The sequence below is a fragment of the Monopterus albus genome, unplaced genomic scaffold (genome assembly GCF_001952655.1).
Source record: "Monopterus albus unplaced genomic scaffold, M_albus_1.0 scaffold37.1, whole genome shotgun sequence".
Classification (NCBI taxonomy): Eukaryota; Metazoa; Chordata; class Actinopteri; order Synbranchiformes; family Synbranchidae; genus Monopterus; species Monopterus albus.
The window spans coordinates 1,575,490-1,602,824 of record NW_018127917.1 but is presented as its reverse complement, the minus strand read 5'-3'; the positions used below and the strand labels follow the sequence as shown (position 1 = coordinate 1,602,824).

The window sequence follows — 27,335 nt, the reverse complement described above, 5'->3', positions numbered from 1 at the left end:
AGGACACGCTGGAGTGACTGTCTCTCGGCTGGCCTGGGAACGCCTCGACATTCCCCCGGAGGAGCTGGAGGAAGTGTCTCGAGAGAGGGAAGTCTAGGCATCTTTGCTTAGACTGCTGCCCCCGCGACCTGGTCCCGGATAAGTGGAGGAAAATGGATGGATGGATGGATGGATGGACTTCCTCTGCATACAGCACTTTACCGTATTGCTGTGGCCATTGAAAGGACACCAAATCTTACTCATAAGTGTTGTTGAGAGCTGTGTTTTATTTTGCACCTCCAGGGAACAAAAGCTAAATGCAAAAAGGGCTGTCTACCCACATCTGCACAGCTGTCACTGAGCTGCAGTGTAAGCTAAAAGAGAGAACAGAAGTCAGAGGTTACCAAACAAAAAGGTCAAAATGATTTTGTTTCAAACTAGAGCCAGAATGCACTGGTATTATGTGCCCTGCACCTACAATGGAGAAAGATGTCCTGCAGTGATGAGCTCTAGCTCTGCAAATTCATAATGACACACTGGGTTTATTGTGTGCTTTTTTTAAATTTGTTTTAGTAAAATATAAGGATATACTTTGTAATATCTACTTATTAATGTGACACCCGTTTAAATATTTAATTAAGGTTGGTTTGTGAAAGGAAACAGAGGACAGAGTTGATGTTTCTTGCATCTGTTACCATCTACACTTAAAAGGTTTCATACAAAAGGTGCAATATTCTGAAGTTGTAGACAAGGTCAGGAGGGGGAAAAAACTCGTTCAGTTCTCACTTTCATACAGAAAAACATAACAAGGTTAACACCACAGCAGACAGTGGCAGTGTGCAATTTACTAACAATTTGCATTTTTTGTGCCCTGGTTTCAACTTGTTAGTTGATGTGTGAAGTTTGGTTTACAGGAACAGAAACACTTTCTGTTTGGAGGCATTCTGGCCAAAACAATGCAAAATGAAATGCAGTAAATTAAGAACCCCTGCACACCCACTGTTTACACACACAGCTTGGTTTTGCATGGCCTGACCTCCTCTTAGGACTGTGTGGGGACTGACATCTCTCTCACCCTTGTAATGGTTTTGTTGGACCTGTTGGGTGGGATTTACAACCTATATTATTTTTTATTAATACATGGGGTTTGGTGGCATTACATTATTTTCTGCTTAGTGCTGCCAAATTTCCAGCCAGAGAAATGGAGAACAACTGATACGTGTGCAGGGCCATTAAAGGAAGAGAAACACACTGCTTCTGTAGCATTCAGAACAGAATTCACACTAAAATGTAATAAGCTAATGTATTTTAAACTGTAAACATTAACCCTAAATAAAAAGATAAAAAGTTGACAGGTGAAGTGAATAACTATCTATTTACAGTGGCACTAGTCGGTGTGTGGAGCATATTAGGCAACAAGTGAACATTCAGTCCTCAAAATTGATGTGTTGGAAGCAGGAAACACAGGTAGCGTACGGATCTGAGTAACTTTGACAAGGGCCAAACTGTGATGGCTGGATGACTGGGTCAGAGCATCTCCCACACTACGGGTCTGGTTGTGTGTTCCCAGTCTACAGTGGTTAGTACCCGCAAAAAGTGGTCTAAGAGAGGACAAACGGTGAACCAACGAAAGGGTCATGGGCACCCAAGGCTCACTGATGATGAGGCTGACCTTGTATATTTCTTTCATCCTTTACAAATGTATTTTGAGACAAGTGTGACGGAACCCTCATTGATGCATAGGAAAATTGAGAAAAAGCAAAGACACTGTCTTGTAAAATAATAAAAGCTGTTCCAACTTTGGCACAAAATTGTGTGTTAAGGACCCATAAGAGACAAGTTTTCAAGCTCTTTAAAGCAATTGAAGAAAGAAGACTCTGCTAAGCAAAGTTTAAAAGAAGGGTGTCGACCAGCCAGAGCATCATCAGCTAAGACACAAACAAACATATGGCGCCTGTCATTCTGTTACACTGCCACCAACTTCAGGTATTCTAGTCTCCCACTCTCCAAACTTCAAGTGAGATTTACTTCGATTTCCCCATCGGGGTCATCTCAGCTCGGGGGCTGGGGCTTTTCCAGTTGGACAATACCGCCACCATAACTAAACACACACAATCACACAGCGCCTGTCACCCCCGACACTGATACTTCTGCTGCCAACCTTTCTTGCACTGTGGTTTTCTAGTGGTGAGGAGCTCACATTGTGAAATTGCCTCATCCTCAGGGAGCCATTCAATCACGCCAGGCTCCAGCTTGCAACAAAACAGGGCAGTTTACCCAGGGAGGCAACTAATGTGTGATGCTGCCTATTTGCCGTAGTAGCCAGTAAAAAAACAAAACAAAAAAAAAAACTCCCCCTTTGGTGCCAATGAATGGGCTGCTTCACCAGTTGTGGATGCTCCAGTGAGCTGATTAACTTCCAGAGGACAAAATGAAACTTTTTACCAGCAATTTCCATGATTGGTGGTGAGCCAAATGTGTTAGAGGAGAAATGGGTTTTGGGGCATCACTTGTCTCTTCAAAATGAGTCTTGTGATTTAGATCAATTTGAGGACATGCATAGGAATAACTGACTACCACTTTGGGAAGCCATGTACACAGGCAACTTGACTTAGTGTCTTCATTAGACAGGTTGTCTGAACAACACTGCTGATTGGCTCTGTGCGCTCTTGAATAGTGGTCCTGTCATTAATTATGGATACACTTGCTGGTGATGCCACACTGTGTTCAACTGACCGGAGCTGAGATAATGACAACTGAGGTCACAATACTGAGCTCCACCTGCCCACATTTGTATTCTGGTCACTAACTCAAGGCCAGGCTTGCAGGAACAGGGTTAGGCTAATAGATGTACTGAGCAGTATAATATTCATCTAGCAACTGTGAGATAAAGCTGTATCCATCTTTCATACAGGTTTAACATTTGTAACTTTTAAGCATATTTAACTTTTGTCAGATTTTAATTCTTTTTATTGTAGTTGTTTGCTTTGGCAGGACATAGAAATGAATTGATGCATAAATAGAGAGAAGAATCGGTGTCTGAAAAGCTGTCTTTATCCTGTCAGACAAATGTGTGAAAGACCTCACTTCAACCAAGCCCTCCAGCAATTTCAGAGCGCTAACCTGAGGCAGACCTCAACCTGTGTTACCTGAAAACTTTGCAATCCAACATGACCTTTCATTTGCCCTTTTGATTAAAAGTTTCACAAATCTCACAAGCAAAGATGCTGCTTAAGATTCACTCCTTGTTTTGCTTTGACAGTCAAAACTGACAAATAAATCAGTCCACAGCACTACATAATAGTCAACTGAGGTTCAGAAATTTGTTCCAGGTCCTACTTGGATGCTTAATGTTGATTAATCAGGCTTGAACAAGGGGCAGCCAAGGTAAATGGTTTCTGTGATCTAAAATACAAAGTGGATGATGACTCATTCTGGCTGTTTCTCACTGTGCCAGTTAATGGAGAGGCATAATTGCTGTGACCCTACTTGCAAATGGTGTTGAAGTATTTAGCTCATTGTGGCAGATGGAGTTGTTTTCTAACTGGTTCACCGAGTTGACTCTCAGACACGTCAGTGGTGAAAATATCAATTTTCTGGTGAAGACAATTACATGCTTTTAGTATTTTTGTATCTGTGCTCAGTCTTTGGGTGCATTTTTATTCACAGAGACTTTAGGCTTGATCATTTACTTTCAGCCTGTGCACTGGCAACTATTTTTTTAGCGCATGCTTATCCATTTGATCAAATCTACACCTCCTCTACATTGTTTCAGTGATGACTTTATCCTCAAATGCCCTTTTTTCAGCTCAGTGGCCACTGAAGATGTGCTCAACCTACTGCTCAGAGTCATAAGGAGGATGGCACGGAAGATGTGCGACGTGGTGGCAGAGGCTTTGTCATCTCTTCAGCTTCCTCAGTCCCACTCTTCTTGTCGGTGAGTCACGACCCAATGTTAGTAAAGAGTGTAAGGTCTGCTGCTGTCTCTCTGCCCGTGTCCCAGGAGGCAGTAAAATGATGGTCGCCGGCTTCTCTGCGACTAGAGAGCGGGGGAACCATCCTCCAAAGGCCAGCCCTCCTCTCCTCTGGGACAATGGGACAATAGTGGCAAGCTGTCACAAAAGAGCAAAATTCTACCTGAAAAAGCTACATAACTGTCTTCCTGCCCTCTCTTTCGTAACCGTGACAGCCTCTAAAAGAGCTACATTCCTGAAAACTGTTTCTGTTCTGCTTGCTGTCCAACACTGGCTCCCATGGTATGGGTATGGGAATGGCATATCTCCATTTCTAAAAGTTCTGACAGTAAGGAGCTCCCCCTCTTTTGCTCCTGGCAGATCTGTAGGTTAGAGCTGGTTAGTTTCAGGGCTCCTACTAGCAGGCAGTTCCAGAAAAACTTTAATCTTTTTGTTGTTGATCTCCTGCTGTAAGAAGAGTGTTGGCAGAAACTATTTGACATGATTTTTCTCTCTCCGAGTCTGTGTGTTACACCATGGAGAGATGCTTGTGCCTTAGGTTTTCACTGAGAACTGCCTTGTGTGACTTAAATAACCCTCCTTGGCTTAACATTCAGAATGGGTATAGGGAGTTTAACACATCTCAATGTTCCAGGTCTATAAGTTATTGTGCGTAGTAGCTGTGGATATACAAGATCTGTACTTTTTTTTTTTTCCCCTACATTTTTGTGATTATATTATTTAATGTGATTCACTGGGACCAACCTTGTGTTCACAGTTCACCGCCACCATCTGCATGTCAGCTAGGATGGGAAAGGTGTCAATCAGGCTTGTGCCTGGAGGATGTAAAGTGAAGTCTTGCACATTGTAACCATAGTTCTAATGAGCACAGATCAGCTCCCAGAAGTGAAGCCACTGCCAAATGATCGTCCCCTGGCGGCTGGTTGCAGTATAGATCCTAAATTCTACCCCCTCCATGAGCCTCAGATTAATTAATTATTTGATATAAGAAGAGGTGTATTTCAATGATTGGCTGTCACTATAATTGTTTTTGGCGGCCTGTTTTAATTTTAGTTTTAGTCTAGTATTTGTGTGAAGCTGTCATTTTAGTTTTATTAGTTTTAGTCACATTCATACTCTTTTTAGTCTAGTCAAGTTTCAGTCAACTGAAAGTCTGAGCATTTTAGTCAATTATTTATGACCAATTTCTGATGACATTTAGTCTAGTTTTAGTCTGTGAAAATTGTATTTTAGTCTGTTTTTAGTAATGCAATTCTATCTAACCCAGTCAATACAGTATAAGTACCTAGTAGTATAGAGGAAACCAAAAGTTTCTTTTAGCCAAACCCATTTCAAACAAGGTTATCTTATTATTATTATTACCTTATAGACGCAAGAATACATCAAATACACATTTTGTGTTATTTTGTGGCCGCATTTCTCCCCATCTTTTTCCACAACACACTCAGTTTTCTTTTCCACTTCTATGTAATTAAAGTTTTTCTAAATGTTGTTTCTTCTTTTTCTCCCAAAGACGAACCCCGGCTGGCCGGCCATTGGTCCCTTTCTCTGTGTCAGACTTAACTTTGTTTGTTGTCGTCTTCTAAATAATGCCGCAAGTGGGGCTTGAGGAAGTAAAGTCGCCTGCGTCTGCTCAGTGCGGCTTGATGCAGCCCCTGAAGCAAGACACAGGAAACAGAAATACTGCAAAATAATAACGCGACTAAACGAGACGAAATAACGTTATAACATTTCTTTTCGTCTCGTTTTGGTCAATGAAAATGAAGAGACATTTTAGCATAGTTTTTATTTTGCAAACCACATTTAGTCTCTTTTTTTGTCAACAGTATTGCATTATAAATTTAATTAGTCATTGTCACATGACCAGCATTTTTGTTGCGTCTTGTTTTCGTCACGTGATAACGGTTTGTTGACGACGATGTTTAGTCACAATTTTTGTTGACGAAAGCAACACTAGCTGTCACTCCACTTCTGGTTACTACTGCACAGAATCTGGTTGCAAAAAAGTAATATGGCCTCCCGGTCTCCCCGCATGCCTAAGTGTCCCTGAGCAAGACACTGAACCCCAAATTGCTCCCGGTGGTTCGACTGGCGCCAGTGTGCGGCAGCCTCTCGTCATCGGTGTGTGAATGGGTGAATGGTGTATAATCTCCTGTAAAGCGCTTTGGCCAGTGTAACACACTGTGAGAAAGCGCTATATAAAATACAGTCCATTTACCATTCACTTTTGCATAGTAGTGACGCCATGTCAAATAGTATATGTCAATGGTTAGGTCCCTCTTGTCTGCTGTCCTACCACTTTCATATTTGCTGAAAAACTACTGCAGGGGCAGCAATCACTGCTATCATTCTGCTGTTCTGCATTTCGCAACCCGAATTAGTGTTTCATTAACAACTGTGTCTTATAGGTAAGCAAAAAAAAAATCTGACCCATACAAATACTTTAAATTCCTTATGAGTTTCGAAAGGCACGCTGGCTCTAAGTCACCTCAACGAATGCATAAACGTTTGGCAATGCTATAAGCTTCTTGTTGTTCCACAGCTCTAGCCCCATCAAAATGTTTAAATAGGGAGTGGGGAGGGGGAGTGAGATAGAGAAGACCGACTAATCCGCCTCAGTGACTTTGGGACAGGCTTCCTTCTCCTTCAGGGGTGGTGAACATGGCTGAGAGCTGCTAGCCTGCATGCACAAAGACAGACTGATCCCACATGAGCAGAAGAGACAAAAATGAGAGGAAAAGCAGAGCAGTGGTAGTGACAGTGTAGTACAGCACCATGACAGAACCGAAAGGTCATAGGAGCAGTGTAGGTCTAGCTGTACAGTCATTATGCAAAACAGATATGGCTTAAAAATAGGACACTACAGAAAGAACTGTAACGGCTAAATGCAAATGATCCATTTTTTTCCTACCAAGCACATCACATCAAAGGATGGCAATTTTTTGTTAGTTATTTGAAGTTTAATCACTACTGATTTTATAATAAAAACCTTAAGGTTGATCATATGTAATTTCACTAATGGTAAGTTTTGGTTTTTAAGCAGAATAATATCTTCCTATATTGTGTCCAAAGTGGCAAACGTGGTTATTAAATCTCCGAAAGGATCCTCATATCTCAGCCGTATAAAAGATTCACACTTTGAGCACAGGGACAAAACTTCTTTGACTTTAACTTGTGCTTATTAAATGTAGTCTTAACATTTTGGTAGCTTCTCTTTTGGCTCAGTCCTGAGAGGTTTTTTTTTTCTGAGGGGAAAAAAAAAGATATTTTTCTTGGGATCCCATGAGTTGTTACTTAGCCACAGGCTATTAATGAGAGAATACAGACTGCACTGAAACACTGCACAGGCTCTTTCTGAGCTACAGCAGACACTGAGCATGGTTGTTTGATGCAGAGACTTTGTACCTCAGAGACCATCTCAGAGAACATGAGCTGTTAACTTGAAAGTAGACTTGTAAGAAGGTTATGACAAATTTTAGTCAAGTAGTTTTTAATAAAGTTGAAGGACAGTGCAGCTAATTAATGAATGAAAATGGTCAATTAAATGTTTTGCAACTCTTCAGATTAACATTCTAAACAACCATGAGACCAACAAACAATGAGACCTTTAATGCCAAAATCAGGCATAAAAAAATGTATCAGTTGTCTTTGTCAGAATATGTCTAACCATAAATAATTGCTCACATAATGTCAAGATAGTATTCTCAAATAGGAGCAATAAAATGTGGCATTGTAGTAATGTAGCTGGAACTGAATTTGTTTTTCTGGTTCAGGATAAATAATTAAATTCAGGATAAACCCACGCAGCAGGAAGCTCAGCTGTGAAATAAGCTAAAGAAACAGGTGCATCAGGTTAGCAGCCATCTAAATATCCACTCTGCACTATCAGGAAATAATCCAACAGTTAGCCCTGCTGTAATTTCCACTAAGAGGTCAACTGTACAAATGATCTTGCTCACAACAAAGAACTCTCTTTATTATTGTCATTACTTTTCACACTGTTTATTAGTCTCTGTAATATTTTGTGACATCCTGTTCAGTTCCTCATCACACTGAATTCCATGTAAACATTGTAGGAGAATGGATTTAAATGATTTGCTTGACAGATTTTTTTTTTTTTTTCTTCCCGTCTTTGCCTTGGCTGGATATAGTCTTAGATTGATTTAGGATACTACACCTTGTTTATCTCTTTGTACTCTGTGTGTGTGTGTGTGTGTGTGTGTGTGTGTGTGTGTGTGTGTGTGCGTGCGGGTAGCTGCACTGTTTGGGCTTGTGTGTGTTTTTTCATGCAAGTGTACACACGCCATCTGTTGGAGTTAGATATGCCACCTTTTCCTGATTCAGTGTGTGAACAAGCTTCAATGCTGAATCCAGCCTTGGCTAAGTATCGACTGATGTGGACGACTGGGGCTATCTTGCCAAACAAAATCCTAATTGCCAGTCAATCTCATTTCAAAAAGTCACGCAGAGGATAAATGCCTAATTTATCACCATGGAATTATAAATTCATGAATCATGGTTACTCAGGTTATCACCAGACAAAAACAAATAAGGGTAACTTGCTCTGATTGACCAAAATATTATGTTAGAAAACAAGAAGTTTAAAATACTTTCTTTCCCTTACACAGGGTCTCTTAATATTACTGTACCACTACTACTTAATACTACTGTCGGCACATTAGCGTCACCACTTTGACCTCTTTATTTGAATGAATTGCAGCTTGAACAAAAGATGAGTTTATTCTTCAGCCCAGTGCGTAATCCTCACCTGTGTGGTTAGTTTTAAGTTACTGTAAATCAGTAGTTAATTTATAAAGTATGAGGTGAGGAGATACCGGAATGAAAACATTTCCTCAATGACCAGTGTGTTTGCATAGTTTCCACATTAAGGGAGCAGCAGCTTACAGGCAAAACATTACGTGTTGCGTATTTCACCCCACATACAGTTGTCATGGAAGGGGAAATTGGCTATAGAGACCAAAACTGTTTTTTGTACCAGGCTGTAAAACTATTTATTTCTGATGTCAAGTTGGGCAATTTAACATGGGAGTCTGTGGGGACTGACTCCCCTTTGGAGCTGGCCTCAGGTGGCCATTTTCGAGGAACTGCAGGTTTTGGCACTTCTGCATTGGCTTCATTTCTCAGCCTCCGAGGTTGCCATTTGGTTCTGGCACAAATTAACCCCTGCTACAAATTGGGAGAACAGCTCAGCTTTTTGACATTATGATGGCAACTGTCTAGAAGAATCTAAACAAGCCAGCTAATATTATTACAGTGCACTATACATTTATGTGTGCATGTATGTGTGCCACTATGAATAAGATTAAAGTAATACAAACAGACTTTTCTCCTCAGACACTGAACTGAGGACTCCTCTGCTCCTCAACTTCCCTTCCCTTCCTCTTGTTCAGCTGCCAGTGTCAACGTTCTGGATCAGTGAACGGGCCAGATGGCTTCAGAACACAGCCCCCCTTCACTCCTCCCTCCTTCCCTGCACGACTCGCGCCATAGATCTTTCTAAGCCCTCCTACCAATACTTTTCCATCTCTCTTTTCATCTCTTCTCACTCCTCTAACTGTACTTGCACTCTTCTGCCTCTCTCATGTCACTGTAGGTGAGGATACACTCCTCTCAGTTGCCCAGGGCTCTGCTGTCATGCTTTTCCCAAACTCAGCTTCTCATGGCCTGATGCCTGTGTGTATTCTAACTTTGCAGTTCCTCATCTGCTTTCTCATCCTCACTCTCCTCTTGATCTCTCAAACAGTCAGACACTGATGCATGAGTATTTATTAAGAAATAAAGTGGGGAACCAGAGGCATAACAGCAAGCCAAAGCCAACAAACCACTTCTTTTATGCTCTGTGTACAATCTACCACAGTGTGTTTATACCAAGCATGTGTAGAACAGTTTACTCAAATTTAAGGCTGTTTACTCCTTTATTTTGAGCAATCTGAGCAGCTGAAGCTTGTTTCAGCCTGGCTGTAGATCAAATAACCGCAATGATGTAATCTAAACTTTTGAGCATGCTACAATAGAGGAAACAGCAGCTTTTATGACAATTGCTCATCTCTTGAACTCGGTGTCAAAAATGAACCATTTTGAGGCATGAGGATGTGACATTCTTATTGATATCATGTTACAGCTAGAACCACAGTTATACGAGTTTGGATTAAGTTTGCAGAAGTACAACTTGCCAATACCTTTTCTGGTGAAAAAAGATGAGACTCTGCCACATTTTGTTTACGAATCCCTGTTTGCTTCTAATTTAGTAATGTGCATCAAATAAAAACAAAGTAAAGTTTTTGCTATAGCTATGAATCAAAATTGGATTTAGTCACAATATATGAAGTCAGGGAAGTAGAACAGGAGGAGGAAAGTTCAGATCTTCAATATGTGTTTTGTATTTGGGTACTTTGAAACTCCAAAGAAAAAGATGGGATTGGTTTGGGTCTCTTGTCAAAGCATCTTTATTTTTAGAACCTATAGAACTGCAACTGTACTGGGTCTGGTTAGGGAAATGCTATCATAAAAATAAAAGCACATGTTAATTGTGGGTCTGTGAGGGGATGCAAACTCGGGCCCCCTTTATTTCACAGACCTTTTCAGCTGGACTGTCAGAATGTTTTATTAGCCCTGGTCTATGTAAAGCAATAAAAAGCAATTGCATTACGCATTACAAGGAAGGCAATCAATAAATCATAACTGATCATGTGGTGCACACTGCAGCACAATGAATTCTTACAATCACTCTGCACCTCAGCAGTATGATGCATATGTTGTTTGTTTTTGCCTCCATTTGCCTGTAATGATTTCAATTATTTCCCCTGCTCATTCAAATCTGACCCCCGTGCGAGGTCACAAGCGAATGTGAGAGTAATATTGTGGTGATGGCCCAGAGGGAATTTATTATCATGGACAATCGTGCAGGTAGTGCTACATAAACCGTCAAATCAATACTCATCATTTCATGGAACACACATGTGAAAGGTGAAAATGTAATTTTCACCTCCATTTGCCATCGAACAGCCATGAGTGTGGCCAGAACACATATAGTGCAGTCATTAAAGTCATCTGTCCTCATAAAGTCACAGCCCTTTGAAAATACTGTAAATATGAAACTTGATCTGTTTTCTTTTGATCTTTCTCCTTTCTCTGTAGAATAGTGGCGCGCGCGTGCGTGTGTGCGTGCGTGCGTGAGCGTGCAGGGTATACAGGCATTCTCATGTCTTGAAAGGATGTGGGTGTATATGAGAGAGCCAATTACAGCGTTACAGCTTTGACAATATGTCAGCTTTTCCACCATGACATTACAAAAAAAAAAGTGTTTGCTGAAAACTTTTTATCCAGATCAATACCTGTCAAGGTGTAAGTATAAATGGTGAAATATGTGTGTACAGTGCAGGTAACAATCCAGATACGTATATTCCTGAATCCTATTTCTCTGGAGCTAATTACAATATAACCATTAGGCACAAGTCATGCTGGTCTCAGCTGGAATTGGGTTTTAATTTGACCTCCTTAATTGGTTTATTGTACTCGGAGGTAGAATTGAATGTGGTGGCAGAATCTTACTTTGAGGTGGCAAATTGGGATCTGAAATGGAACAGCTAGTGAACAGTTCTGGAGATTGTTCACCTCAGACAGATATTCTGTGTTATTAATAACTTTAGAGTGGTCGCATACGTCTTGTGGTACTTGGTAGCCTGCTGTCTTTTCAGAAACACTTACATTTTAAACAAACTTCTGCCTCGGCAGTGAGACTCGAATTAATATATTGGTGCAAAGAGCCAAAGCTGTAATTTGTTAAATGGAGGCTAATGGTAGGGGCGTGTTCCCTCCTGACTGGGATCACACTCAAGTTAAGTGGGTAATTTAAGCAATTTTCACAGATAGCAATGGTTAACGTGGTATTATACACCCAGCTGCTTTTCTTCTGGTGATCTTTGACCTTCTAATAATCTAATTCAACATTGTCATCATGAGGTTGGGTATAATTGGCTGGGAAGAGCTGTTGGGAATAATATTGAAAGTTTAACACTGTTTTACCAATAATAGGATTTTAACAAATTCTGGGAACTAAAATGTCTACATGGTATTGTCCCTGTTCTTAAGATATTCTGTAATGGCTCATTTTCAACAGCGTTGACAATATTTCTGCCTCATTTAATGAGCTAATTTCTAAAGTGCCACAAAATCATTTCATATCAATAATTAATTAAACCTCATATCTTAACCTCTAGAGTCCTGAGCTTTGGAAACCCAAGCTGTGCGGTCCTCATATGAGGACCGCACAGCTTGGGTTTCCAAAGCTCAGGACTCTAGAGGTTAAGGATTAATAGTCTGTCTGCAGAATTTTTATGTTTAATCAGTTAAAAGAAACTTGGGATTAAGACATTTAAGTGCCTCTAAGAGTGTATTTTGCCAGTGTACCTACAGCTTTGTTGTTCTACAGTGACTTTTTCTTATTACCGGGGATCGCTAGCCAGATTTTATATGACATAATGTCATATTGGTGTAACAGTAGTGCAGCTACAGTACAGTCTAATAGCAGGGACCTTTTCAGAAAGCATGAACGTCTGTTGTACTCTCACCACACTAGTTTTGAAAAAATCAGGAGGAAACCTTTTTAAAAGAGTCAGTGATACTAATTTCTGCTCTCACAAAGAGCTCAGTAGAACAAAATGCACCACTACTTGACATGTTGTAATAGTTTTTTTTTCTCTTTCTTTGTTCTCCCATCACTTATTGTACTTAATTGAAGAAATTCAAATGTGCTCTATGGAGGTCGTCAAAAGTCACTGTGGGAATTGTCAGAAACGAGGAAGAAGGAGCAGCAGCTAAACTATACCAGACAAGTAAATTACAACAATTAATCACAATATTTCTCCCAAAATAAACCACATAAAGAGAGAGTGATGAAGTGTGACCTGACAGAGACAGATAGCTTTCTCCTGAAGTCCAGAAAGTATACCAAGGAAATGGGTTTCACTGTCCTGATGCAAAGTCTTTCTACAGAACATCGTTTCATCCATTTCACATAACACAAAGATGTGGATCCTCTCCAGTCTGTGTTTTTCATTTGATACTGTACCAGCCCTGTGCCTGGCCCTGCTGTGTCTTATAGAACATCTGCATCTCTTTCCCCAGGTGTTTCTGAACATTGTAATGAGCTGCAGCTTGGCATTTCTGCATGCAGGAATATCACTGCAGCAAATGTCTGCATAAACAGGACGATGGTGTGTATGTGTGTGGCTGTTGAGATAGATATGCTCTGGGTGGGGCAGGAGACAAAGAAAGGTGGGCTTGGCATGTGACATCTCTTATTTATGACCCACCTTAATGCTACACGTTACATTAGAATTAGTGTGGAGATAAATGACATTACATACCAATTACTTGGACATAAACATAAGCCAATATAATGCTAGTGATATTACTGCGACAATCACTATGCAGAGATTTGTACTGTATGACAAAGCAAAGATGAGTCAGGGAGGTTTGCTTAAACCAATCCATGAAATAAAATTTAAACCAATTACAGGATTGAAATCAAATTCCAGTGACAACACAGTGACTCGTACAAATATGTGGGAAATGCTCACAAAGAATTTTTCAAATCCACTTCCAACATTCATGAACATCTCTAGAAATACACTGTGCCCTTGCAAGGGTTGTAACAAAGAAGAGGGAAGGAACATAAAACCAGTGTCACTCCAGTTTTAATGGAAAAGCAATCCCTTTGGCTTTTAGGGGCGATTCCAGCTGTATTTGGAATTTCTGAGGACACAGAAGACAAGGTCAGGCATCAGCTTGTGAATAGACTATTAAGTTGTTTTGTTCAGGGTGCACAGCAAACCTGCAGCTCTTCTAGTGCTTCAAATGTATGACAAGGTTAAGTGACCTCAATGAATACACTGAAAAATTGAGAGACAACATTGGGCTGTAAACAGGTCACCATCGTAAATTGATGTTTTTAGAATTGATAAATGTGCTCTAGCAGTGTTTGGGTCTTTGCTGTATAAAGATCTCACTCTTTGGCTTTTTCCACTGTACTTGTGGTTAACGGTGTTGACACTGTGGTCTTGTTTACTTATTTATTAAAATAAATAAATGGCTAGGAAATTGGCAGATGGAGCAAAAGCTGGATGGTCTAAGTTTGAATGCTGATCTGGTTCATGCACAATTTTAAAAAATGAATCTTTGTGCAAAATATTTGGTTTATTAGTCATTTTGATATGTGCCTAACTTTACTACAAGTAGTAATTTTAAAGGCTGGCTGTCATTTCAGAAGTGATAGATCAGCCATCTTGTATGTCTACAGTTGATAATAGGGATATCTGTACACTGTCATGCTGCCCCATCATTACTTGAGTAGCTGAGTCCTTTTTTATCATAGTGCATCATGCTTCATTAGTAATGAGAATTATTTTACTATTTGCTGCTCTTTGTATCACAGAGTTGGATCAGATTAATCATCTCTTGATATTGATCTATAACGCCTTACTGTTACAGCTCCCAAATGACCTCACATCTCATCTCTCATTTAAAACTGGGTTGTTATATCTTTAGCTATTTCATACGTGCACACAAATGTTGACAGGAACGCTTTTAGATACTATGCACATTTTCAATGGAGTGCAGTCTTCTCTCATGCTGGATTCTTATCTGATGCCTTATAGGATTCATGTAATTGTTTGCTAATTTTGCATTGTCTGCGGAAATGTTTGTTATTACTGTTATTTGTTATTACTTAGATTTTGTGTTACTTATTTATCTACTTAATATTTCATTTGCATTTTGTGGCATTCATGTGGACGGCAAAGTAAAAATTTCATTGTACAGGGAAACACGCTTCCTAAGTGTGCATATGACAAACACTTTGACCTTGACCTTTGACCTTGGAATGAGTTTATGACAATGTTTCTTGTTCTCAGGTTTCTTTTGAAAGACACACCGTGATCTCAGTGAGACTACTTGAGTATCTAGTTTCTCCTAACCAAGCCTTACATGCCTAAACCTAGTCAGACCTAGCAGATTCAGATCATATGATTTTACTTTTCATCTTTTTCAGTGACTTGTTAGAATTTTGGAAGGCACAGAGAAACAATGGTGTCAAAAGAGGCATCAGCATAGAGAATGCTTACACTAGATGTCATGTGGATGAATTGTGCCAATAGAAGCTCCTCCTTGCTGTTAACTGAGGAAAGTACAACAATGAAAACATGCTGAATACACTGTAGCTGTTCACATATCCAAGCCTTATAGATAAAGATTCTAAGAAAAGTATTCTCTGTCATTGTGGAAATGAAACTGCTCTTTCATAATGAGAAGTGTAGCTGCTGGTTCCATTGAGGGATCATTAGAGACTTTGCACTTGGTGAAGACCTTGCTCTCTGCTGCACAAGAGAAATCCCTGTTCAAACCAGAGGAATAGCATCAGTTCTACATAAGAGCAGTTTTCTTGATTCCAATCATAGAAGCAATCTTAATTTATTATTTCAGTGTGAGATGAACAAGTGTGACATTTAGCTGCTGAAGGAAAGTCTTAAACTGATAATCACTGCTGCTGTGTGAAAGTGCTATATTTCCAAAGTGCCAGTTTATCAGGATCTGGGAAAAGGGTCTTGTTTTTGTGTCCGTTTTGTTCCCCTAAGCCTTCTATTTGTATACAAGGCTAGCAGCTAAAATCTATAATACATACATGCATTTTCAATGTGTGTACTTGTGTTGTACGTAGTCCTTTGCAATGGCATATACTAGTCAGAATTCTACATTGATTTTCTCATTTAGCTTGAAGCTTTCATCTTCATCGTAATGTGATTTGCATGACATTTCAGTGAGTGACAAAGGCCCTTAGGTCTTAACAAACCAGCCCAATTAGTCTACTTAACAAACACAGTCAAGGTATGCAGAGGATTTAATGTGTCGTTTCATGAACCCTGTGAGATTTAAGGGTTAATTGTGAGGACGTTTCTTATGGAGAGTTAATTAGAATTAGTAATTCTTTGCCCATTAAGAAAATTAACTGGTACCGAGACATGCACCTAGTAAATACCATGAAACTGCAGGGCTATTGATCCCATCCTTCTCCTCTTTGTGATAAACATTGCAGTATTCAAGGACTATGTCAGCAAGGCAATTGAACACCTTTACTTGGAACACTTAGGGATTTATGACACAAGTTGCCCAGCTTACTCTGTTAGGTGAGAGATTGCTTTGCAAAACTTGGTCACACGGATGGGAACACTAATTTACAAGTACACGCCCGTGTAGCACAACTGCTTTTTTTCCCCTAACACCCTACAATTAAAATGTTTCTCTTTATAACTGTTTTTGTTATAGTTCTAGAGAAGTAAATCTTGAGAATGAAGCATATTCTTAAACACAGAAAATTTGGCCTTCAAAAAAAATTTCCGAAACAAAATGAATTTACAGTTGAAACTGTGGACATAATTTTCAAAAGTGAGATGTCAAACGCTAGCTAAAAATAGACCCCACTTCAAAGAGAATACAGCCCTGTTTTATACAGCTTTTGAACCCTGTGAATTTCGAGGATCAAAGTGCAGACGTGGTTTCTAATAAATACTGCCCCACTTTTTTGGTTTGGGAAAACTTCGCTGGGTGAATTTAGGACTCTATGGCAAGGGGATTGCAATGTCAAGTTGTATTGGCTAAGCAATGCATTATACTGTCGCTTTCCCTCAAAGCTGCGAGTCTGAAATATATAAATGCCACACACTTATCTCTGTAAGGATTATTGTGGAAGAAATGGATGTTTTCAGACACCAATGACACTTAATCGTTTCTCTGGATCTTATAAACAATACTCTATTAAAAGCACATTGTGTAACATGGGCAAAAATGTTGCTTCTTTTTTATGGTATTGTCAAAGTTTGATTATTTGTTATGTATATTGTATTGAGGTTGGAAAAATTTTAAGAGAGCTGCCTATTTTGGTAAGCATCTGATATAACTAAGGTCTAGGAACATGCAACTGGCTTTTTCCTCTGGGTTCTTTACAAAACCAAATTGTAGATATGTTAAAACCACTTACTCTACATTTCATGACTGTTTTCCCAAAGTTATTTCATTATGCTCAACCATTAGCTCAAAATGCTTAAGAATAAGGGAATCAGCTGTTGTAGGTAAGTGCTTTACCCTGTCATGATTATCTTTTGTGAGAACAAGAAAGGGAAAAAAAAACAGGAAGAGGAAGGTTTCTCTGAGTAATTTAAGGTCTGTGTCCCAGAAGTGTGAGCTTGGATATATGATGTCGATTACACAAACTGAGGCCCTTTTATATGACCCATATAGAGCCAGCGAGATGCCACTTTATCACCATGCAGCACACATGGGGCTGGTGTGCACTGATGTCAAATTTACAGTCAGTGCCAGTATATGCCTTGCTATTTCATTAAGCTAATATATTCCATCATGGCTGTGAGGAGAGATGCTGCAAGGAGCTGGCCTTATTGTGGCTCTGTACAGACACCCTGACCCGAATCGCTGCTCCATCTTTTTCTGACACATCTATTACCTTTACCTCACTGAATCAGCCAGCATATGGTGTGGTGTGCATCATAGCATTGTTTAGGAGAAGGCAGTCGGGTGACACACCAGTGGTGTTGCACTGCAGGGAGATGTTTGCAATCTGGAATCTGCCAGGATTAGCTGTTAATTTATGTGCAGTGTTTTGCTTCCAGTTCTGTTGTTATCAACAAACAATTGCTGCAATTGACAGAAACAGGCTGGCATCAGCTTGCTCAAAATAGTTTCTGAATATGGTTTGAATTAGTTACGTTCTTGAAAAGCTATTTCACCACAAAATTTAGTCTCTGGGGGAGATTTCTTTTCCCTTGGTTCTCTTGGCATTATCCTTCTCAAGCCTCTGGTGGATTGCCTCAGTGTTTTCTCACCAATTATTTATGAATCCCAATTCATAATGCATTCGTATGTGACAGTTCTGAGTTAGATTCGCACAAAGAGTTGGATGCACTGGTTTACAGCCTAGTCATATTCACCAGGAAAGGCCCAGCGTTGGCTTGGACAACTGCAGAGATGGAATGATGACACAGCAAACTGGAGATGAGGCCATGGAAAAGCCTGTGCATCAATCTTGTTCTGACGCTTGGTATTACTGCAGATTATGATATTTTTTGCATTAACATCCTTAGAAATATTGAGTAATATGCAGTAAAAATCCATAAACTGATAAGAAGTTTGTATGATTTATGTTAAAGATACTGGGCCCATGACGCATCATCTTTTTATATAGACGGGATTTAGACTATTGGATTGGTGTGTGTGTGTTTGTATGAGAGGTGGGGCTTAGTGTACCTGATATTATTACTTTATGACTGTTGCAATGCATCGGAGTCTCATTATATGAGTCCTGTTTGTTTTACATCTTCTGACTTTCTATTTGGTTATATGTATCACAAATTGTGTTACTGTGAGAGAAAAACATCTTTGATAACATTGAAATTCAAATTTCCATTTCTCAGCAAAGAGCCTCTGTTACTTCAGGAGCCTTGGTCTTGAGAGTTCAGCTTTGACAGCTTAGTGCTGTGAGTGGAATTTACAAGATTAATTCTTTACACTTACTAATGCAAAAATGGTGTAGCAACAATACGTCTCTTTCACATTAACGTGTTTTAAGATGAGTGTTTGATTGGACTTGCATTAACACAGGCCATGTCTATTTTAACATTTGCAGAGTTAAGTGAGCAAAGGGGTGTTTTAAGACATTTACTTTACATGATTACTGAATATTTTCCAAGATATGCTATTTACTTTCCCAGACAGCACTTACTTTCAGTCCACATTAGTTTTGTCTGAAAATCAATTAGATGAAACTTAAAACTTGCTTGAGATAGGTTATCGAAGGTCATCCATTAGTCAATATTTACATGTTTGAATTTGCATTTTATATGGCAAATGTGGCTCTTAAGATGCCTACAGAGATGGTTTGGCAGAATAATATTAACTGGGTTGTTGGCTGAATTTGAAAGGTAGGTGCTCAGCATGCCATTGCTACAACCAGTTTTTAACAGTGCGTGCATACTTCTCCTTATTTTCCAGTTACTAACTACCATGACTGTGCGACTGGGAACCAACATGCACAACACCAAGACGCTGAAACTCAAGAAGGTAAATGGAATTCAGAAATCATTACATTTATTATTTACATCTGTGCTTTTTCTGCTATGACATGTCAAAACGTGTTCTATGGAAAAACTTACAAGACTGTCCTCCTGTAAAGTATGATTGTATACGTCATTGGTGCCAGCAGATTATTACAACGAAACGTTATGTATCATAGTCTGGCAAAATATAATGATGGTCATTAATTATGACATGAAACCTAAGTTCAATTCTAGTGTGTGTTTTGCAAGAGTTTTTGTTCCTACAAGTAACAATGTGGTTTTGTTCCTAGACATGACCAAGTTGTTTTTCTTCAAAACATAACCAAGTAGTTTTTGCGCCTAATCATAACTGAGTGTTAGTACGATGTACCTTGTTTTTAATTTTGGCATGATTGTTGCAAATTCTTCCCTCTAACGTAGGAGTGCTATTTAGTGATACAGTCCTATGGGAGGGAAGGGACAAATGACCACATGGGTCTTATAGGTTGGAAGGCTCGTTGCACTTTAGAGGTCTCAGTCTTCTAACCAGCCAATTCTACATGTATCTCGTGAAATGGTACCAGCTTAAATAAGCACATATTATTCATGCTTTTTTATACACTGTTGCCTGTCCACATCCATATCTTTGCTTCACAAGTTAGCTTTTGGCAACAAGCTCCACTTCTGTACTTGTTCTTTAGAGCAGCTTCATCATTTGTGCTCCTATAATTTAAATGCAAAGCCAGACCTCAGGCATAATCAGATACTCTCTGATTTGTTTTTAGATTAGGTTCAGGAGTCATATGGTGTTTGTGCAGTGACTCTGTTGTTAAGATTTGAATGCAGTCAAGCTGGTGATTACACTTCTTCCAATACTGTGTTGCACAATATGTTTATTTCATATAACAACATGCTTGTTATATTTGGCACATTATGTAAAGCATACTCCTCCTGTAACACAATAGCAAAAATGTCTCGAGAAAAGTAAGAACAGGAAAACAAAACCTGCTTGTTTCAGCATTTACATTTGAATATGTTTAAATGCACACCACTATCCTAGTTTTGAGTCTCATCCTGGTGTTGGGATATGGTGTTTACATGGATCAGGAGAAGCTGTGTTGTTCATAGTCCTATATACATTATCCTAACAGTACTCTGTCTGTGTGCAGGTTTATCTTGATTCCTTAACATGTCAGTTACTCAATTTTGTGCCAACCGAGTTACCTTGACAGCTGTGGTTGCACAAAGTTTGGTGTCTGCTGTCTGAAATCTGCTGTGCTACACTTTACTTTTCTATTTGATCACCAGTCATAGAAAACAAGAGTGACAATACAACGTATGATGAACATTATAAAAATTACTGTTCAGTTTTATTGCATCTTTTACAACCATATTCAGTTGATCTGAACCGTTTTCCCCTCTTCCTTTCCAAACTTGTTAATTATTTTTATGACCCCTTAAGGGGTTCTGAACCCCGTGTTGGGAACCAGAAAAAGTGATACCTCATCCAAAAAATGTTTTAATGCTGTGATTAGACTACCTGCTAAACTGATTGAAATTCGATTCTCCTCCCCTCCGAGTGACTCAAATCGGATCTTTTCACAAATATCTGGACAAACCAAATCTGATTTTGTTTCAAATCAGATCTGGGCCACTTGCATATGCAGTCCTAGATCTGATTCATATCCGATCTCTGATTATGCGACTGTTCTTAGGTCTGATCCTCAGATCCTCTGCACCTCCATCACTGTCTGGTTTGGCTCAGCAACCAAACAGGACAAGTACAGACTTCAGTGGACAGTCGGGTCTGCAGAAAAGGTCATTGGTGTGAGCCTGCCCTCCATGGAGGACCTGTACACCTCATGGGTCAAAAGGAGGACAGAGAGGATCACTGCTGACCCCTCACACCCCGGACACAATCTGTTTGAACTCCTCCCCTCTGGATGGCCTTACAGGTCACTGTGCACTAAGACAACCAGGTTTCTTCCCCCAGGCTGTCGCTCTGATGAACACTTAACCCACAACAGTATGACTGGACAATAACCCTCAGTGCAATACCTGTAAATATACCCCGTACAGATTATAAGAGAGTTGTACAGGTCTCTAGTTCTTAAGTACTCTGTTTTATGTCATTTCAATGAACATTCCTTTGTTGTCTGCATTGTTTACTGTCTGTTTATACTGCTTTTTCTGCATTGTTTGCACTATTTGTTGATGTTAATACTGCTATTTTGTTATATTACACATCCTTATGCTGCTCTACTGTTTGCACATTGAGAGCCAATGTGCCAGAGTCAAATTCCTCGTGTGTCCATCACACCTGGCCAATAAAGCTGATTCTGATTCTGAATTCATGTTCATTCCTTTTTTTTCCTCAATGTCTGTCCTCTTTGCCTGCTCATATTGTCTTTCGTCATCATTCAGTGTCGGCTCCTCACAGAGCAGTTAAAATGATCAGAATCTGGTTTATTGGCCAGGTGTGTTGAACACATGAGGAATTTGACTCTGGTACAGTGGCTCTCAATGTGTATGTACAGTACAATGTTCTCCCATAAAGCATCAAGTAAATCTGCAGTTAGGAGATGACTGCTCTACCCAATGAACCACAGTCGCCCCCATTCAACATATATTTAAGTATATTTGCAAAATATTGCACTGAAAGTTCTTGTTCTGTTACACAGTCATGGGTTCAGTGTTCATCAATGTGAAACTGTCCTTGTATCTGGTTGTTTTGGCCTACAGTGACCTGTAATGCCGTCTAGAGGGGAGGAGATTAAACAGTTTGTGTCCAGGATGTGAGGGGTCTGCAGAAATCTTCTCTGTCCTCCTTTTGACCCGTGAGGTGTACAGGTCCTCCATGGAGGGCAGGCTGGCACCGATGATTCTTTCTGCAGTCCTGACTGTCTGCTGGAGTCTGTACTTGTCCTGTTTGGTTGCTGAACCAAACCAGACAGTGATGGAAGAGTAGAGAACAGTCTTGAAATAAACATAAGGGAAAGTAACAACAGTGACAGGGGCCAGTAGAGAGATGAGGACGTTTTACCTTTGCTGAACAGTTATGCTGAAGCTTCTGATCAAGCCAAACCAGAAGGAACATATTGTAACTGAGCAGCTTTGGAGAGAATTGTTCAATTTGGCTGTCACACAAGTGATGTTGTATTTGTACACCTGTGAGGACTCAGATTTCAATTAAATCTGTGTATGCATGACAGTTTAGGAGCTCAACTGTGTTCAAATAGGAGCGGGATACATGTCATTTACAAACATGAATGTGAACCATGAACAGAAAAAGATAAGATTGGGATTGAGCATAAAGGCCTATGAATGTAATGTTACTCACCGTAGGTTTAAATGTTTGTAGGTTTCACCGTTGAGGACTTGTTTTGTGGTTGAAAAATACATCTCTGTTGGGTTATTGTCGTCTTGGCAGTGTAATAAGCTGTATTCTGATAAAATGATAAGTGTTTGCAACATAGGTGGCATACAGATGAACAGTGGAGAGGTCAGTTATGTGGCAAAAATTGTTTCGGTTATTTTGATCCATTTTTCACTATAAAAATTGTTCCCATCCATGCATTGTAATTGAAACAAGTAGAAGCTGACAAATAGTTGTCAAACTCCATGAATGATAAAACTACTAACATTTTACAGCCACCTTTAGATTCAACACAGCTTGAGTGTTTGATACTCAAAAGAGAGATTTTTGGTCACTTTAACTTTATTCATTTTCACAGAGAATGTATTCAAATGTAATCATTTCTGGGTGGGTTGACTACCAGTAACCTTGGTGCTCCATGACAGAAGACACAATTATTCATCTGGCAAAGTCATGCTTCCCATTTCAGAGAAAAAGGCCTCCAATTTTTTTGCATTGCATTGCTGGTGCCTGAAATGAAAACAAGATGATACCAGAGAGCAGTGCAAAAGTCTTCATGAAATGTTCTGTGTGCCCTGACATTTCCAGTGAACGATTCACACAGAGGCCAGTTGTTCTGAATGCCAAAATGTGCCGGCAGTATTAGAACCTACAAATAAGTGAACCCAGTCAGCACAGCAGTGTTTTTTGTTTTCACATTATTGCTTACCCGTTGTGATGTGTGAACTGAGAAATCAAACGTGTGTGCAACCGAAAACGGCTTTCAGAGGGCATCTTACTGGAAAATAATTGCAGAGTAGTTTTCCACTTCTGATCAGATATACTGCTGGGTCAGGGCAACCGCTGCCTGCTAAAAGCATATAAAGACAAAATGTTTAGCAGCAAAGACCAGTTACTATGCATGACCTTACATATTATTAGTTGATTTGTTTTACATTCAGTCATAAAGTTCATTAAACTATGCTTTTGCAGATACTGCAGTCATCTTCCAGCACCTTGACACAAGTGATTATGAGTTGTCAGACATGCTAAATGAAAGTGTCAGTTTGGATGCTTGCTGTTGAAATTGCAGCCTGTGAGCACTCAGACTTCTCCAGGTCAAGCGTATATTCTTCTTAGAGGGGATCAGCAGGGAAGGTTGGGGCACAGCAGGTAAGTGTGCCAGGCCAGTTTACACCATTTTAGGACATGCTTTCTAATTAGTCCACAGCTGCAGTGCTCCTGGGAAATCACACATGCGTTTCCTGGTTCTCCCCAGCAGACTGCCTCTGTGAGACCATTAGAGCAGGCCTCCGTGTTATGGCTGACCAGCTTCCTCTGAAACTGTTACTCGAGATGTCAGAAAAATATGATTAACCTACTTTTGTTAAATATCTCATTTTTACAAATAGTTATTCATGAGGTGTGAAGCTGTGACCTTGGACTAGAGATGTATCTGATTGGGGGTCACAAGGGTATCCTTTTGAAAAGAGGAGTAAATCCCTGTAACTTGGCAAATATAACAAAAGGGTTTGGGCTTAACGATTTTCATGCACTGTGGGCATCTTGGTTGGTGCGATAAGTGAGAGCTGTTGTTTGACTTTGTCGAGACAGAACTAAAGCCCTTACACAGCTTCCATTATCCTTCTGTTTTCACAAAGCACTTCAGTCAACTAATTCTTAAAAGAAGCCAAAGCAACATAAAAGGCTCAATTCAGGATTTAAATAATCTTAAACTTATGTAGAGATACTTCTACTTTGAAAAGTAGAATTACTCAAGTAGAAGGCAAATTAGCAAAAATGGCTTTTAAAGGTTAACTACAGTAAATAATAGGAGAGGCAGTGTTTTACTGCCTTTTGTGTTTGAAGGTTACAAGTGTTTCTGCGGTTCTGACCTGGGTGTGGTTGGATGGTGTCAGAAGTGTCAGCAGAATGGCTGAGGATGCCCATACATTTTTGTTAGGGTTGTTTAGAATTTATGAATAACATACAGTATACAATAGTTTGTTTCGATACCTTGATGCCTTCTTGATAATTTAAACCCACAGTAATGTAGTACACTTTTAATGGATAGACACATCAGATGGACATTTTTCTACACATACTGTGTCATTTCAAAGACTTTACTAAAAAGGTTGTTTAAAACTTAAAATCAGGTTATATTGGCTTTAACAAAATTTGACACCAACACCATGTCCAGTAGAGTTTAAGGCTGAAATAATCATAGAATATCAAATGTGTTGTTACACACTGTATGTCTTTTGTGTGCAGTTCAAGAATGCTGAGGGGTAGAAGAGTTAAAACTAAGCCTATTTATTTTAAAAATTGTAATAAACAAATAAATCAGGTTAGCTCTACATCTCATGTTGGTGGTGGTTTCTGTACAATCCGCGTATCCTCTCTGGTCCGCTACACTCAGTGATTTTAGATTTACTAATCTAAATGGGAAAGATAATGGCAGGGCTGAGTAGCTGTTTTGGATCTGATGACATTCACTGACCTTCTCTAAACTATTCATCATTTGCTCACTCACCACCTCCATTTTCTACTTACCCATCTCTATAACCCATTAATTCTCCCTCTTGCATCTTCCACCTCAGTCTTTGATCAGTCTTACAGTTCTGCAGGTACAATGCAAAATGTGCAGTTGTCCAATATAATATGTAGGGTAAGTGAAAATATGGTGGTGGTTATGTTTTTTACTTAAGGCTGTAGTTAAAGCATGAACATCCCTTTCAATGACGCATCATGGGCTGCTCACCTGTTGTTTTTTTTTACATGTTGGGCTTACTTGTGATATAATAGTATTAAAATGTCGCAATACATTTACTGTATTTATTATTATTACAGTAAATATTTTCTTCCAGAGTAGGTCTTCTCTGAAATCCAATTGAGCTACTGTATAATGAATTGTGATATTCATTTAAAGGTAAAGTCCATAATTGGAACTCTACACATTTTGTCAGATTCTGCTGTCTGTCCAGAGTGTGTGCTCAGAATACCTGTTGTGTTGTGAATACCTGTACCGTTCAAACTGACCTGTCAACATGATGTGCACATCATGTTTCACAACCAAAGGACTACTGCTAAACCACTAAATGACCCGTGGCTGTCATATTGGTGAGGCCGGACGTCTACAGGAAAATTGAGTAAAATTAGACTAGATTGAAGTGTTGTCTCCAAAATTACCAAGAAAAAAAATCCAGTATTTCTTATTTTTCAGGCTTTTCGAAAAACTTCAGATAATCAAATCTTGTTGTGTGCCAGACAACTCGGATACAATTCCTGAAGTTACATTTCCTACCTGACACAACGGCCGGCTCCACTTTTGATCAGATCTATAGAGGTGGTAGTCCATTCTGATACATTTCCTACCCAATAGAATGAGCTTTACTTTAAAACACATAAAGGTTGTAAACATGATGATGGATGCAGAAGTTGCTCTTTTTCTGCTGGACAGGTGGGTCAGTATTGTTTGCTATGTTCTACTGAAAATCATGAGAGCCAATATGATGTTTAAATGTGTAATCTTTGTGGTATGTTAACAATTTACAGCTGGTTCACTAGCAAGTAAGTACCTATCTGTATATTTGCTAAAATACTATTCCTCAGACATTCAATTAACTTGCTAGCTAGATTGCAAAAGTGTGCTGGTGTTATGTTACTGTAACTATAGCAGCTGGAAACTGTTGAGAGAACAACAGTGGTGTCTGTGGCTGATTAGGCACATTTTGTGCCCTAGTATTATTGCTGTGTTACTGCACACTCATGAATTCTACAGGAGCGTGGTTATGCAACCCTAACTTTGACTTTTTTTCAGCTTGTAGCTGATGTAAATATAAACACTGTTGCCAGAAGCGAGGAATATATGTTTAAACAATTTTAACTAATGCACATTTTGATTATTGACTCAAATAACCTTGTTCACTGTGAACTGTAAAACAGGTTAATCCCATTAATCTCTGCAATCTGCCCAATCTATAGTATGTGTTCTTAGACGACTATGATATTATAAAAGCATTTATATACAAGTGATACTTCTATTGTTCAGTTACCTTTCCCTGTAGGTTTGGGTGTAACTTGGCCACAAAATCCCCAAGTGTCAATAAGAAGGCATCTTTCATGGTTGTAAAATCCAATGTGTGTTTGTCAGAGTCCGGCCAGAAATAGGTCTTGACATCAATAGACAGTGAAAATAAGCCAAACTGTCAGTGTCACTGTTGAGGAGAGTCGCTGTGTAGGAACCCTGTTGTACAGAAGCCTCCTGGATACTCTCCACGGATATACATTTGACATATCCTAGTAAAAGGTGAAAATACTATATCCTCTGAATGAATGCCGTTGTGGAAGGTCCAGAGGTTGTACTTTTAAAGAGCCCTATTTGACCTTTCCTCACTTACCTTTAAAACACACACACACACACACACACACACACACACACACACACACACTGGGAGATATTTACTAAACCTGTTGCAAATTACCATCAGGTGTGCAAAATACTGTGGCATTGCATTTATTCAGTTTAGTGGCATATTTACCAGCACTGGTCATGTGAAAGTTATTTGACACAGAGGCGTCAATTTGTGAAGTTGGGTGAATACCAATCGAATGAGCTGGATATTGTATGTGGAGTGCCTCAGGGTTCTGTTTTGGGACCTAAATTATTTATATTATACATTAATGATATATGCAAGGTTTCTGATTTAGTGAAAGTGGTTTTGTTTGCTGATGACACTACCATATGGGCATCGGGTGAAAACCTACAGCAACTATCTGGATGGGTTACACAGGAACTTGAGAAGATAAAGAAATGGTGTGATAGTAATATACTATCTCTGAATTTGGATAAAACTAAATTTATGGTATTTGGGAATCGCAGACTAGACAATGAACTTCAAT

At 39.4% G+C, this 27,335-nt stretch overlaps 1 long non-coding RNA gene across 7 annotated transcripts in view; it reads left to right on the top strand.

Annotated features, from left to right (window-relative positions):
- The window catches only part of LOC109959143 (uncharacterized), a 266,643-nt gene that overhangs the window by 44,144 nt on the left and 195,164 nt on the right, over positions 1-27,335 (top strand). For all 7 annotated transcript variants that reach the window (XR_002274769.1, XR_002274770.1, XR_002274768.1 and 4 more), the window contains exons 3-4: positions 3,788-3,916; positions 19,035-19,103. This is a non-coding gene — a long non-coding RNA (uncharacterized LOC109959143). The remainder of the gene's footprint in view (positions 1-3,787; positions 3,917-19,034; positions 19,104-27,335) is intronic.